This window comes from Physeter macrocephalus, chromosome 11, assembly GCF_002837175.3.
Source record: "Physeter macrocephalus isolate SW-GA chromosome 11, ASM283717v5, whole genome shotgun sequence".
Lineage (NCBI taxonomy): Eukaryota > Metazoa > Chordata > Mammalia > Artiodactyla > Physeteridae > Physeter > Physeter macrocephalus.
The window spans coordinates 138,876,464-138,893,183 of NC_041224.1; positions in this window are offsets into that span (position 1 = coordinate 138,876,464).

A 16,720-nucleotide genomic window follows, 5' to 3' on the forward strand; every position below is an offset into this window, starting at 1 on the left:
CCCATGTTAGGGAAGTTTTCGACTATAATCTCTTCATATATTTTCTCGGGTCCTTTCTCTCCCTCTTCTCCTTCGTGGACCCTTATAATGTGAATGTTGTTGCGTTTAATGTTGTCCCAGAGGTCTCTTAAGCTGTCTTCATTTCTTTTCATTCTTTTTTCTTTATTCTGTTCTGCAGCAGTGAATTCCACCATTCTGTCTTCCCGGTCACTTATCTGTTCTTCTGCCTCAGTTATTCTGCTATTGATTCCTTCTAGTGTAGTTTTCATTTCAGTTACTGTATTGTTCATCTCTGTTTGTTTATTCTTTAATTCTTCTAGGTCTTTGTTAAACATTTCTTGCATCTTCTAGATCTTTGCCTCCATTGTTTTTCTGAGGTCCTGGATCATCTTCACTATCATTATTCTGAATTCTTTTTCTGGAAGGCTGCCTATCTCCACTTCATTTAGTTGTTTTTCTGGGGTTTTATCTTGTTCCTTCATCTGGTACACAGCCCTCTGCCTTTTCATGTTGTCTATCTTTCTGTGAATGTGGTTTTTGTTCCACAGGCTGCTGGATTGTCCGATGATGTCTATATATTAACTCATTTCAACCTCATAACAACCCAGTGTGGTGGATACCATTATTATCATCATATTTGCTGATGAGAAAACTGAGGCATGGAGAAGCAGAGCCCCATATATATATACATATACACACATATGATCATAAATGGATCTCACAAACAATATCAAGTGTAAAAAGCAAGTTGACAAAATAATACATGCATCAAAGAATTGATGTAAAGTTGAAAAATACACAAAGGAATATGTTACTTATTGAAACGCAAGTATAGAAAATTACACAAACAAGGAATGAGAGAATACACCCCAAATTCATGTTGTAGTTGCTTCAAATGGGGGGGAAGGAGGGTGGGACTGAGAAGTATACAAGGGAGACTCCACTTTTATCTGTAGGATCCCATTTAGTTAATTTTTAAAAGGACATGTTAAAATTAGATCACTCTGGTTAATGCATATAATGTTTTTAAGTATATTTTCTGCTGTATTTTGTGTTTTGTAAAACAATGTATATACAGAAAAGGGCATAAAATATATTTACAGGGTTTCACAATCATTATTAAGCAAAAGTCATGTGACAACCATTCAGGTCAAAAAAAGGAATGAAAGGGCTCTATAGCAGTTCTGTGAACCCTTCCCCAATCATAACCCCATCCAGCATCCCCCCTCCACCCCCCACAGAGGGAATCTCCATCCTGAGCTCTGTGGTGCTCATCGCCTATTTCTCCCCTACAACTCCACCACCTATGTCTGTATCCTAAACATCAGAGTCCAGCTGTCCTGTTTCTGAACTATAACAAGTGGAATCATGAAGTACGTATTTTTTCATGGCTGCCTCTTGCTCAAAGTTGTATTTGTGAGATTTATCTGCATTGTTCTTTATTCAGTGTTGTTGAATAGACTTCCACATTTAGTTATCCTTCTCACTCTTGATTGACATTTGGGTTGTCTTCTCTATAATCTGCAAGCTCAAAAGTAAAGGCAGATGTTGCATCCAGCAGATACCCAAGAATGAATATCTTCAGATTTTTCCTTGGCCTTAATTTTTTAACCAAGAAACACATTTTCCTTTGGACTTATTGTTGCTTTATTTTCTTTAATTTCTTCTTCACTTCCCTAAGTCAACAGGTTGCTTTTGTTTGCTACGTTATTGGCCTTTACACTGTGAAGTATTGTCACCCGGAATGGTACCGTTGAGGTCATAATCTAACTCAAACCCTTTGTTTTACATTTGAGGAAACATGCTTTTGTACCCTGCAGCTCATTTTTAAATTCATCTTAGTAGCTCTGAGACCTATAGATGGTAACTGGGTCATTGGAATAGGAGTTTTAAATGTTCTATTGTCTCTGGCAGCTGGTTAATTGTATGTTTAAGAATACCGCCTTGCCAGCTTTTCTCTGCAGGGCAAATCTATTCTATATGAGACCCATACTGAGTGCCACAAAGATGTTGCCAAACGTCTAAATGAATTTTTCCCTCTTCATTATTAATCATTATACAGCATTGCTTTAAAAAAAACCACCCCAGGCCCCAGTAGTGAGGAGCGAAGAGCCCACAAAACAGCATTATTCTCCCAGCACATACCAGTAATCAGGCCAAGCAGCAAAGGCATTTTTTATTGTAAGGACCTCAGCGATGCTGTAAAAGGCATCTTCTTGCTCTCCAATATTGCCATTAATATGTAAAAGCTTAAGCTTGCTAAAGGGATTATTGCACATCCTATCTGATGGTAAACTAGCATTGCAATGATTACATGTATCTTTTTGTCATTTTCTCATAAAACATCTTACTCTTGAACGGTGTAATTGGCCTCTTACTAATGTTAATGATTAAATCGGCATAAATGTAACTCACTGCTTTAAATGGAAGGCATGTTTGCAATCTCCAGGGTCTTGAATGTACGCTTTACAGCATGGTCATTATATTCATTATGTGTGTGTATGCTGCATGCACATATACATATATATTATATAGGGTCTATACATATTATAGTAACAAAGCACAGATTTCACAAGTGGATCATTGAGTGTGATAGTCAGCAGAGATGCTCTTACTTTCAACTTTGCTTCATGGACCCACATATTCTAGATATGGGAGATAAAGTACCACATATCAGCCAGTGGCTTAATGCATGTACCACTTCCCAGAAGACAGTGCTCCAACCATGTAAGATGTTGTCCCCAGCTAACCAACACCTTAGCTAAGGCTTCAATAGGCTGTTTTACCATTTAATCCAGCAGGCTACTGCTGGGTAATGAAGTACATGGTAATCCTTTGGTCATGAGTCTATTTTCACAGCTTTCTAAAAATATTTATTTATTTATCTATTTGGCTGCCCCAGGTCTTAGTTGTAGCACATGGGATCTTCTTTGCGGCATGCAGGCTCTTAGTTGCGGCATGCAAACTGTTAGTTGCAGCATGCATGTGGGATCTAGTTCCCTGACCAGGGAGCGAACCCAGGCCCCCTGCATTGGGACCACAGAGTCTTAACCACTGAACCACCAGGGAAGTCCAGCTTTTTTTTTTTTTTTTTTTTTTTTGCCATAAATGGGTCCCTTGGCCCGAGGCAATTGGTGGGAGATATAATGTCGATAGAACAGATGGTAGTGTTAGTGGAGGTGCTGTAGGCAGGCAAGGCAAACTCCAGTAAGGATGAATGGCGACCCCCTCCCAGGTGTAAGGGGTCAGATGTAGTCAGCCTACCACTCTGGCTGGCTGGCTTCCCTGAGGAATGGTGGCAGGTTGAGGACGCAGTGTCCATCTCTGCTGCTGGCAGCGGTGGCAGGAGCTGGCTCAGACTTAATGAGAGGGATCCACGGTATTGGGTCCACGCACAGCCTCAATCCCTTCTATCGAATACTATGATCACCATATTCATAGGTTATTAAGCAAGCATCAGGATGGCTAAGGAGAGAGTCTGGCTGACATCCACAAGATGGGTCAAACTCTTCACCTGTTTGTTAAGAACCTCTTCAGGAGGTCATTCACATGAGACTCAAAAGTACATGTAATTTGTGCCACTCCCACTGGGTCTCTACATACCCCTTCCCCTGACTTCCTTGTCATCAGTCTTTCAGTTCTGTTTCTTCCAGACCCCTTCGTTAACCAGTCAAATTATTTACCATTGACCAGAGGCCCATGTACCATACCATATACATCCATCAGGCCACTTCTCCCTCCACACAGAGTGGACAATTCATGTGTAATTAGAAGGCCATAACTAATACTCCTCCTCCTTCTCCTCTAACACCCATTTTCAATTTCTGCTGGTCTAGGTGGCTTGCCTTGTGGGGTGATTCAGACTCTCATCTCTAAGGGACTTGAGTCCCTGGTTACCATGCCCTTCTTAGGCCATGGCTACTGTACTTATCCATTTATTGTTAAAATTGAACATGGAAGCACCAAGAAACACACCAGTGGGTATACTGAACACCAACCATATTCTTCCCTGTCCCCACTGTGTAGCAGCAGCACTACAGTCTCCTGGTAATTAACCACCTCATAGCTCCCTGAGAGTCAGATCTCTCCTGGTACCACTCCGACCTTGCCATTAATTGTGGTAATTGCACCTACCTTGCTTCTGATGACTACAATCCCCTTTGTTCTCAGAGAGCCCAATTCTGTAACAGTATCTCCACCACCATTCCTGATCTGAACTGAGGAAGAAGACAGCTACCACCGAGCTTCTCAATAATGTTGGTGCCACTTACCTTCCTGCAGAAGGTTGAATACTTGGTTAGTAAGAGTTTTTAGACTTATGTAGTATATCCATTTTATCATGCCCACTTTTTTGTGCCTTTTGATCCTTTCCTGTACCACCTGCCATAGAAGTTCTGGTACTTTCTCTTCACTTAGTGTGGCCATCGTTTTTTCTAAGCTACTAGGAGCATTCCTAGCACTATATTAGCACAATCTCTGGGGTCTTTTAGTCTATTAAATCCCATTTCTTAAACTCTCCTTTATTCAATTTCATGTTCTACCCTCTTTACTCAGTATCGGTCCCAAGCATACTCTCTTGGCCATAGCTCCTGTATTTAGTCTCCCCTACTTCCCCAGCCTAGCACATGCCTAGCCAGGATATACTGAGATTTGATCTTTGTTATTGGTCTGGTTATTTGGAGGGGAGATGGGGCTCAGAGAGGGTGGCAAGAGACAGCATAGTTTTTTAAAGTACTTGCATGATTTGAGTCTTCGGCATGCTCTTCAAGGGGTTCCATTATATTCTGACAAGGAGAAGGGCCCCCTTCTTCAGGCACAGGGGCTTCAGGAAATTTAGGAGTTCAAAGTTTTCAAATACATATACCTAGATAGCCCCATCTCAAATCACAGGGTCCACCCTGAGGTTGGCGTGAAGCTCTACTACTTTTACAATTAAGTTCTGAGTCTGGTCCTTCATCTGTCTGCACTTTGGCTGCAAGACATCAGGGTATACTTAAATGCTACCAAGCAGGTCCTCTAGCTTTCACATTTTGCCTTGAATTGGTTATTAATCACAGGAACCTAACTTTTTCTCTCTTCAAGTAATCAGTGGCACTCAACAATGGCCACACAGTTCCATTGTCCTCATAGAATAATTTCTCTCACACCTCTTATACAATGGAGATACCGCACCAGACAGTGCATCCCCTTCCACTGGTCTCCCATCCCAGTTTACAACTGGTGAAAGTTTCAACAACTGCACTGTGACAGAATGCTAGGGGCTAACCATATTCCACATACTCTCAGTGATAGAGTTATTGGTAGCTGGTTGGTGAGTGATCCAGCAGCAAAGTCCAATTTTAGAGTCAATCTGGTTCCTAGGACACTTGTGGGACCAACTGTGTCAGATTGGGTTCCCTGGAAACACACTCTGAGTGAAAAGTTGCAGAAGGTTTATTGGGGAGTACTTTTAGGAGATACATCTGAGAGAAACAAAAAGGAAAGGACTGGGCAAAGGATGAAGCTGATCCACAATGCAATTGTCACTGAGGTCTCAGCTGATTCAACAGAGAGTTCTAGAACCAGGATGGCTCATGAGACTAGTCAAAAATTAAGGCAATGGGGCCAGGCCTTTGTACCTGCACATCTTCATTTATTAGCCAGAGGCTAATGGGGAAGGGTCATATCCTTGGGTGAGGCATTTCCTGGTGATAGAAACATCTGTGACCTGTTAACCATCAATATTCCCAGCAGCAGTGTGCACTGGCCTTGGAAAAGGGATCTGAGCAGAGAACCACTGTATCCACTACAGACAGTTAAGAGTTTCTACCTGATCTCTGCTATTCCCCAATCCCATTATCCCCCAAGATAGTAGGGAACTCAATTCCAAGGCTGAATCCTCCTCTCTGAATCTCAGAATACAATAGCCATACAATACAGCCACTAACAAGTTTATCAAAAATGAGAGTGCCTCCCTCACCTGAGAATCCATTACTAAAACACAGTGTCCTCTAGACTCTCCCAGGGAATACAGTCAGCTGACAGTCAAGTACTTGGCATAATATTGAGTCTTGAGTAACAGGATGAAAATCCCCATGTCAATAACTTTAGCCTTATATTCCACTCCCTATTCTAAAACCCTCAAGATCTTTTCTACTTGTATTCTCCCCTTTTCTGCCAATACATAGTAGAGAGAACTTACTATTCTTCTGCAAAGCTTATAGAAGCTAAGCTAATGGGAAATTTATCAAGACCAGGAATCAGTCATGAGAAACTGAGGCAAGAGCAGTCACTGGAATTGAAAACAATGTAGAGATTTGGTCACAAGAAAAAGGTAGAAGCAGAAGCTGAAGAGTGGTCAAATTTTCACCATTCAGGGGAGGGAACAACTAATATATGTCATCACCCCAAAATAACCTTCTTTCAGTGTTTGCAAAGGCTCACTTTTACTGAATGTTCTCCTTAGCCCTAGTCCACCTGACATCTTTTCAGATCTATCACCAAGCAGAAGGCCATTCAGTGTGAATCAGGTACAAGGTAAGAGCTGGCATAGCAGCAAGTGTGACTTCAGATGCTGGGCTAAAGCTCCTTAATTTTCCTCGACTCAGAATTGGATTGGTTCTAGAATCAAAGGATGGACTGAGCTGAGAGGTGAGGGGACTTAGAGGCATTATACAGAATGGTTAAAAACCTGGAATGGGAAATTAGATACAGCCTTCATTCAAATCTCAGCTACTCTACTCAGCACCTGAGTGTCCTTGAGGAAGTTACTGAGCTTGCTAAATTTCAACTAACTACTCATGTGTAAATTGGTGATGATAACACCAACCTCAGTGGGTTGCAGTGAGGACTAAATGAAGTGTTACATTTGGAGTGCTTAGACTCATGCCCAGTGCATAACTAGTGCTCAGTAACAGCAACAGTAACAGCAGAGTAGTTGTTGTTCTTACTATTAGGGGTTAGAATGGAGGAGGTTGGGAGCAGAGAACCAAGCTGTTTATTATAAATATTGCCAAGAGAACTGTAGTCTCCGGCCAATGCAACAGGGGAATCCACAGGCCAATGCCTAGGGAACTTGGGTGAAGCTATAAATATTCCAAAGGCCAGGGCAATCTTGACAGCCCCCTCGCAGAAGACAGAGCATGGCAGAAGAGCAATGAGCACACCATACCACAAAGCAGATACCATGAATCCTAGAAAAGCAACTTAAATGCTATGAACAGTAGCCCCTATAAATTTTAAAATATATGCAAAATTGGCAGGGGGTAGGTGAAATAGTATTTGGGAGTATAAATTGATATAATCCATTGGAAAGCAGTTGGGTAATCTTAAATGTCTTAAATGTCATAAAATGCTCATGACCCAATAATCCACTTCTGAAAACCTAAGGAAATAATCCCAAATATGGCAAGATCTGTATATGTAAAAGTTAATTCTGTCATATTCCTATCAATTATTTATAAGAGCAAAGCACCAGAGGGAAACTAATGTCCAACATAAGGAAATAGTTATGAAAATAATAATATAGACTATATGAAATATTACACATTCATTTAACATCATATGTATCGAATGTTTATAATAAAATTAAAATATACTTTTCATAATAAAAAATAGAACACAAAAACTGGTGCATATGTTATGATGATGACTATATAAAAAAGAAACAAAACTTTATTTTTTTAATTTTTATTTTATATTGGAGTATAGTTGATTAACAATGTTGTGTTAATTTCAGGTGTATAGCAAATTGATTCAGTTATACATATGCATGTATCTATTCTTTTTCAAATTCTTTTCCCATTTAGGTTATTACAGAATATTGAGCAGAGTTCCCTGTGCTATATGGTAAGTCCTTGTTGGTTATCTATTTTAAATATAGCAGTGTGTACCTGTCAATCCCAAACTCCCGATCTACCCCTCCCATCCCCCCATCCCTCCCCCCAGTAACAATAAGTTTTTTCTCTACTCTGAAAAACAAAACTTTAGCCAAAAAAATACTGAAAGGGAAATCCATGTCCTGTGAACCTTCTCTCTAGGCCCACTAGATGCATGGTGGAAAAACAGATGCAGGTGAAGGATTCATTCTGAAACCAGAATGGAAAATACATATCTTCTTTTCCCCCAACACCAAAGGATGGATGGTGGCTGCATAGAGAATTGTCCTAGAAAGGATTCTAAAGACCTGGGTCTGGTTCAGCTGGAAAGAGGATCAAGATTGATTGATAATGTCTGCCATGGGCAAATTCAGGGACAGTAGCAACAACTGCTCTAAATATTTGGCAAAGTTGGATATGAAATTTGGGTAACTGGGTGAAGTTGTTGTAGAGGAGATCCCTTCATTGAGATTCCTCAGTGTCAGTTCATCACCTTCTACCTACCTCTCAGGGTAGAAGATTGCTTCCAACCCCAAGAGTCATAAGTCAAACTATTTCAGGCCCTCACAGAATTAGCGAGGGATATGTTTGGGGGGAACTGGGAGCATAAAGGAAGTTTCAGAGCCCCTCAAAAGTCACAACACAACTGCTTACTTCATGGACTTGGTCCACAGGCTACCCAAACAGAACACCATGATTACTGATTTCTCACTCAGCCCAGCATCCCAAAAGAAAAGTAGATAAAAGCCATTTCACACAACAGTTCTGAAGAAGCAATTTGCTTGTAAAGATTATACCTGGTGTCTATCAAATTGCAGGTGTATTTGTATATCAGGTTTCACTGCCTGCTGACCAGGACATAGTCAGCCTGTACACTTGACCCAACCTGAGAGTTTCTGAAAGTAAAACATAGAGCCCTCTAGCATCACTCAAATTATTCACATGTCAACGATATTCTCACCACTCTAGTCAGAAACAAGTTACTCAACTGAGTATAAATTTTTCCCTCTAAGTTCAGTCAAAGGTTAATTTCTTCAAAGGAAACTGTCAAACCTCATGAGAGACCTTAAGCCAGAGTCACTTAGCCTCACCCAGTTTCCTGACCTACAGATACTGTGTGATAATAAATGTTCACTGTTCTAAGCGACTAAATTTTGGGGTGATATGCAGCAACAGACATCTGTATTTTTAGGAAAGTTTGTAATAGAGAATTAGATATTTTTAAAAGAATGATTTTGAGTTTTTAAGGGAGCATCTTTCAGTTTTAGAATTCTAAAAAAATCATCTCTTAAGAATTCTGTCTAGCTTATCTAACCTTTATATCAAAATTGGTCAATAATACTACTTCAATCAAAAATATTTATTGAGGGACTTCCCTGGTGGTCCAGTAGTTAAGAATCCGCCTTCCAATGCAGGGGATTCGGGTTCGATCCCTGGTCGGGGAACTAAGATCCCACATGCCGCGGGGCAACTAAGCCCATGTGCCACGACTACTGAGCCCGCACACTCTAGAGCCCACGTGCCACAACTAGAGAACCCGCATGCTGCAACTACTGAGCCCACGCACTCTAGAGCCACGTGCCACAACTACAGAGCTCACGTGCTGCAACTACTGAGCCTGCGTGCCCTGGAGCCCATGCACCGTAACTAGAGAGAAGCCCGCGCGCTGCAATGGAGAGCCTGTGCGCCGCAAAAAGAGATCCCACGTGCTGCAACGAAGATCCTGCATGCCGCAACTAAGACCCAACGCAGCCAAATAAATAAATAAAACACTTTTTTAAAAAAAAGGAAACTGTCAAAACCTGACATCATGTGTGGTTTGCAATGTGGTGGAAACATTAAACGTGGAAACGCGCTCCCCTCACTAAGATTTCGGGTTATGGTGGAACCAACACGCGTTTGAGTTCCAAGCGAAAGCTGGCCTGTGGCAACTTGCTTGGGAAGCAAGGCTCACCCCAGCAGGCAAAACACAACAAACAAATGTGGTTTAAAATAATTAGTTCCCATGCAGAGCGATCCCTGCAGTGTTTTGCTAGACGAGATGTTTGAAGCTTTCTTCTGCATAAAGAAATGGGCTGATGGGCAGGGAGAGGAGGCTTGAGATACAGGTTGAGAAAAGAGGCTAGAATTTTTCTGACACATTATAAAGCAGAGCTAAGAAAACAAAAGTTGGTCTCAAGGTCCCAAACACACTGAAAGGCCATATGAAGCCAAAATTTCCTGTGAATAATTAAAAGTTTTGCTCCATCCAAGTGTCTTTTAGTGATCCAACAATTTTCCATTTCAGTTGAAAATTATGTTTTATTTGCTAGTGCTCTCCAATTGGGAAAGCTTGCAGTGATCTTTCTTACTAAAGTCAGTGCTTATTTTGATACTAAGGATAAATAAAGTTTTGCCAGAAGTTTCCACAGGCCAGGAGATTTGGGGGGATGTTAGCTTTTGCCCATTGAGCTTATTTGCCAGAACCACTTGGACGGGTGGAACAGCCAAATCAGCCAAGAGTATTTTTGCTCCACAATAGATTTTAACCAAGAGCTGTCAGTCCTAAACACATTCAAAATTAGAATATGAAGTGCGGGTGTATCTAGAGAATTGTAATAATCCAAATATGTTTCAGGTTTGTAGAAGATACTTATTTTAAAGGCAATGATGTAAATTTAATTTCAGATTCCCTAAGAAAACAAAGTCTCAAGGCATTTTTTGCTTTTACTATTTACAAAATAGGCATCTCTGAAGGGAGGGGTGCCATTCTTTGAGGCATCCCAACCTGCATCTACTTTATGATCGTGTTGAAAATTGTTAGCATTCAAACATACTTATTGTATAGAAACCGAATTAATCTAGGTCTTGCCTCATTTAATAGAGCTTGGGAGTCCTGATGCCCATTCAATTAATTAATAATGGAAGAAGAATCTAAATATCAGCCATTCCTAAAAGCTCTTCAGCATGATGAGCTCAGGAAGATAAGCATTTCATTAGTGCAATGACCACTTGCATCTAATTCTTTGATGTGCCCTAGATAAGCAACTCTAAATGTAATTACAAGGGCATTCTTGGGAGATGGTTGCCAGCTGTCATAAAGAGAAATGATTCTCATGATTTTTTTAATTCTAATAGATTCCTATTGAACTGACTGCATTTTCATATATAAAAATATTTAGAAACCAATTAGCAGCAAGTGTGCATCAGACAAATTTCTTGAACTACTCTACTGCTCAAAGGTTAAAGTATTTAGGATTTCATGTACCATCAAAACTGCTCTTGGGGAATTCCTTCTATGATAATAGAACATTTCACCAAACTTGGAATAATGGAGAACATAAAAGCCCATTCTCCATTCCAATCCATCTGCCGCCCACAAGAGTTTCTAGCTTTAGAACACCTCCAATAGTGAGTAGCTCCTAAGATAACCTATTCTATTGTGGAGAGTTGTAGTTAAAAAAAATTTTTTTTACATATATTAAATCCAAACCTTCTTCCTTATAATTTCCATCAATTTATTTATGCACTGTCTTCTGGAATCACATTGAAGGAGCCTATTAAAATTTGCTTTTCCCAGGATAATCATCCACAATATCTTCAACATTTTCTCAGTTTCTGTTTTCAAGACCCCCTATTCCCATACCTCTCTTTTGGGTTCAAACCCCAGCTTCCCCACTCCCTTAGCTGGCTGACCTCGGTACCATAATGAGTGTCGTTTTAAGTAACAGATTGCTCATCAATTTTTTCAAGTGGGAACCATAATAGCAACAACTTAAAAGGTTGTCCTAAGGACTAAATAAAGTATCAAATGTAGTATATGCTTAATAAATATTTGTTTTCCCTTTCCATCTTTAAGCGAGGCTCGCATACCAAATGAGATGAAATAGATTGTTTGGGGGCACTTCTATTAACGTAATATATAGGTTGGTGTTTCCTGTACCTATGTCACACTGATGACTAATGTCGCATGCTACGGACTGAACTGTGTCCCTCCAAAATTCATATATTGAAGGCTTCACCCCCCAATGTGACTATAATTGAAGAGATAATGAATGTTAAATGAGGTTACAGGGGTTGGGCCCTAATGTGATAGGATTGGTGTCTTTATGAGAAGAGGAAGTCAGACCAACTCTCTCTCTCTCTCTCTCTCTCTCTCTCGCTCACTCCTTCTCCATGCCACAGAGGAAAGGCAATGTGAGGATGCAATGAGAAGGTGGCCACATGCAAGCCAGGAAGAAAGGTTTCACCAGAAACTGAGTTTGCTGGCACTGTGATTATGGACTTCCAATCTTCAGAACTGTGAGAAATAAATGTCATTTAAGCCACCCAGTCTGTGGTATTTTGATATGGCAGCCTGAACAGACTAATATATGATGCCTACCATCAGTCAAAATCTCTACATTTCTCCCTTCATATGCTGCTGTCAAGCTATGTCTAACATACCTAATGGTATGTGAGAAAGAGCAAAGTGCTCAACACTACCTTTTCAATGATTCATGAATAATTCTTTCAGCCAAAAGTAACAGATTCTTACCCAGTACCTATGTCAGCTCATCAGGTTACAGTGGTAGAATCATAGAGTTATGAAAATTTGGCGCCACACTGGCTCATCTCCAGACCTCTGTAACTGCTCCATTTCTCCCACTCTTTTTTCTCAATAATCATCATAGCAGCCATTGCTAGGCACCATGCTAAGTGTTTTACATTGACTAACTAACAGTCTTTTTTGTGCCTCAGTTTTCTCACCTATAAAATGTGGATGATAATAATAATCCCTACCTTCTAAGGTTGTTGTAAAGATTAAGTAAGGTGGCCAAGGTCACATAACTTCTAAGTGGCAGAGTCCAGATTCAAGCTAGCTATGGGACCTTGAGCAAGTGACTGGACCTCTTGGTGCCTCGGACTTCTTACCTGTAAAATGAGGACAATAATGGTACTTACCACATAGGGCTAGTTCAAGGATTAGATTACTTAATACATGTGAAATGTTTGGAGCTTGCATACTGTCCCATAAATCACCAAATTCAGGTCTGGTCCCAAGGCCTAGGATAGAACTGTCAGCTACATGAGGGTAGGAAACCGACTGTGTCTTATTCACTCGTCTATTCCCTGCTGCTAGTGCAGTACCTGACAGGCAACAATCATTCAATGGGTATTTGTTGAATGAGCCAGAGGCAGGTACCAAGTAGTTCAAAGTGATGGAAGAAAGGTCAAGAATAGGAAAACAGAAACCAGGAAGAGTCCTGGAGATGTTCCTTTTATCTCCACCCCCTATGTCTCCAGTTTTTCTCATTTCTTATTTTCTGTATACAGGAAAAGGGTATTTGAGAAAACCCTCCCTTACCTGGGAGGGGCAGCAAGTGTCCCAGCCATGTACTCCCACGCCTTCCCAAACCTCCTTTCAAAGCACACTGCCTAGCACTTGGTCTTCCCTGCTGAACTGTTAAGTGCCTTACTCATCTTGCTCACTCACCATTGGTCTCCAGTGCCCTGCACATGGAAGTGGCTCAATAAATATCTGTGAAAGAAAGAAATGAAGGAAGGAGGGAGAGGGTTGGAGGAGAAAGGGAGCTAGAGTGAGAAGAAGAGAAGGGAAACGACAAAACGTCTCTGGGAAATTTTGTCCAGGAGGTGGGGTGCTCTGGTGGAAAAAGCAAGAAAGAGAATGACCCAGACAGCAGAGCTATTGGTACATAATTAATCTAGGCTGGGAGACCTTCTTTACCGCAAACAGTGACCTGTTCTTTAGAGTCATCTCAATATCATAGGTTTCAGCTTATCACGGCCAATGTTTGATCTCCCTTCCAATATGACAATGATCATGTTCCTCGATCCAGGAGAGAACAAAAAATGCACAGGACTAATGACAGAACACAGGAGATCAACTCTGGAATCCAGGAGCAAAGTCCTATCGGAGTGCAGAGGTGGGGAAGAGGTCTGTATGCTGGGGAAGTCAAGAGAGTCTCCACAAAGAAGGGTGGAAAACCTAGCCCAAGAAGAGGTAACGACAAAGGGCAAGAAAAGATGAGGGAACAGGAACCTCGTCAGCCTCACAGAGGATGACACCTAAGGACAACTTGATAATTGTGAAAATGAAACAATGACATTGATAATGGCTAACATGGGGCACTTACTTTGAGCCAGGAATTGTGCTAAGTGTCTGACAATATATTAACGTCCATAAGTATATACTGTAACTATAAGTATGTGTATATATACCTGTATAGAATACAACTATTATTGTCACCATTTTACAAGAAGGAGCTCTGTCAGAGGGGTGAGCTAATTTGCCTACAATGACTGTATAAATGGTAGAACCAGGATGAGGCTGTGGACCCAGGACCCAAGCAGTCTGGCAGACAAAGATTGTCCTGGAAGAGCACAGACTGAAGACAGCTTTGTTGCAAAATACAAAACTGCAAGGCCTGAGGGATTACACTGGGAAGCTGGGAGGAGCCGGCGAAGTTGCTCCCAGGAAATAACGATAAGAGGGGTGGATGAAAAGGATGAGGTCAGATTTACTGAGCATCCACCTGACCTCACACCCCATGTTCCTTCCACTACATTGTGATACAGAGACAGAACTTATTAGAATTCCCCTCCTTCTCCCCAGGTTGCGGACGTTTCTCAATCATATGCCCATTTACCTAGAGAGAGAGAGTCACACAAAGAAAGCAGTGTACAACTGTGGAGCTGCCCAGGGGCACTGTCCCATCTACTCGCACAGCAGAGCCATCACTGCCTCACACGTGTGCAATGAGAAGTCTGAGGCCAAGCCTCTTTTTCCCTTGAATCCCTTTGGCTAGTCATAGCTCTGTTCTATAGCACTGGTCCTGCTCTCTTCTCCAATAACAAACTTATGAATGTAACCAGACAGAAGAATTTATGTGGATAGCACCAACCTTTTGGGTAAGATTTATCTTCAAAAAATTGTAAAGCTTGTGGGATGGCGCCATGGAGTTTGGGGATGGTGAGGCCTGAGCAAGGATCTGTAGTGGACGCCATGATGTGCCAGCCCACGTCCTCCTTCAGGACTGAAGAACTGAGTCCCCCAGTTGCTGGGACACAGCGTCCTCTGGGAATATCCTGGCTGAAGAGAGCTCTACATGGGCAGCACACACCCAATGACTGACCGATGTGCAGTTCAAAGGCCCTGCCCCATCGAGGGGAAACTTTGAAGGACCATCCTCACTCCAGAGCTCCCTGAAGGCCAACTGAGACCTCAACTGAGTCTGTATGACAGCTCAGCTTCACCCTCTGCACAACCCTTGCCCTTCCCTTCCTCAGTTGTTAATCCCAAGAGCTCTCCTAATAAACATCCTGCATGCTAATCTCCATTTCAGATTCCGTTTCCCAGGGAACTCCACTGTGACAGGATCTGATCAAGTCACCTTTAGAGGAGAGAAGATATGCTCTAGTTGCCGCTCTACTCACTCACCACCCGTGAAAAGCAGTGCATTTCCAAAGTGTATTTCAGAAGAAATATTTGGGCGCTGGAGGAAAACCTAATTGCTAGCCTATCTCATTAGGAACTATATCTCACTTTTCTTTTTCTCCATGTCCCTGGTTCTCTTGCCTTTTCATTCTATTACACTGTGAGTTGCTCAAGGGTAGGGCCATCTCTGTACACCTTTTGGCACCCCTGGTGCCTTGCAGAGATCATGAAGTGCTCAATACCAGACTTAATGCCTGTCCTCTCCTCTCATGCTGATTAAGTCCCAAATGCATTCATGTCTTATTCCTGCTATTTTCCAGCAGTTCCTCATAAATAAATTACAGGCTAAGGTGATTTGGGGGTGAATCATATGTTAATCATTTATGTATATGTTTCATCATTAAACCCAGACTTTCTACGCCATTGCTTTAGAAAGCTCGGGACAGGGATTAATGTGTAGTAGGTTGAATTGTGGCCCTAAACAGGTATGCCCACTTCCAAATCCCCAGAACCTATAAATGTTACCTTATTTGGAAAAAAGATCCGTGCAGATGTACTTAAGTTAAAGATGTTGAGATGAGACGATCCTGGATTACCAGGGTGGACCCTAATCTAATGACAAGTGTCCCATAAGATACAAAAAAAGAGAAGTCACAGAGAGACAGAAGAGGAGGCAGCAATGTAATGGGGAGGGGGTGGCAGAGACTGGAATGATATAGCTGTAAGCCAAGATGCTTGGGGCTAGCAGAAGCTGGAAAAGGCTAGGGACAGAAGAATCTCCCTAGAGCCCTTGATTTCAGACCTCTTGCCTTCGGAACTGTGAGAGAATAAATTTCTGTGGTTTTATGCCACCAGCTTGTGGTGACTTGTTATAGCACTCCTGGAAAACTAATACTTCTGGGAACTGGAAAATCCAGAGACGGTTCTACCTCTATTGTAAGATCTATGTGTTGGGACTTGGATTTCTACTCCAGCCATTTCCAGACACCACCCTGTGTCTCCCCCTTTGCAGATGACCTCAGCAGCATGCTCATAGGGAGGGCATTGAGGTCACCCAGTAAATTTGCAGCTGCCTCTGATGCCTGTGGTGCAGTGTTGGCCAAGCCAGGGCCTAAAGAAAGGCCAGAGCACTAGACACCCCAGAGGAAGGAGACAGAGCCTAATTTGGGTGAATTTTCCAACACTTAAAGATTTTATTGAATTAATAATCCAACTGCTCAAAAAAACCAAAACAAACCTCAAGAAAAGGCAGTACTGGGACTTCTCTGGTGGTGCAGTGGTTAAGAATCCACCTGCCAATGCAGGGGACACGGGTTCAAGCCCTGGTCCAGGAAGATCCCTCATGTCACAAAGCAACTAAGCCCATGCACCACAACTACTGAGCCTGCACTCTAGAGGCCACGAGCCACAACTACTGAACCCATGTGCCTAGAGCCTGTGCTCCACA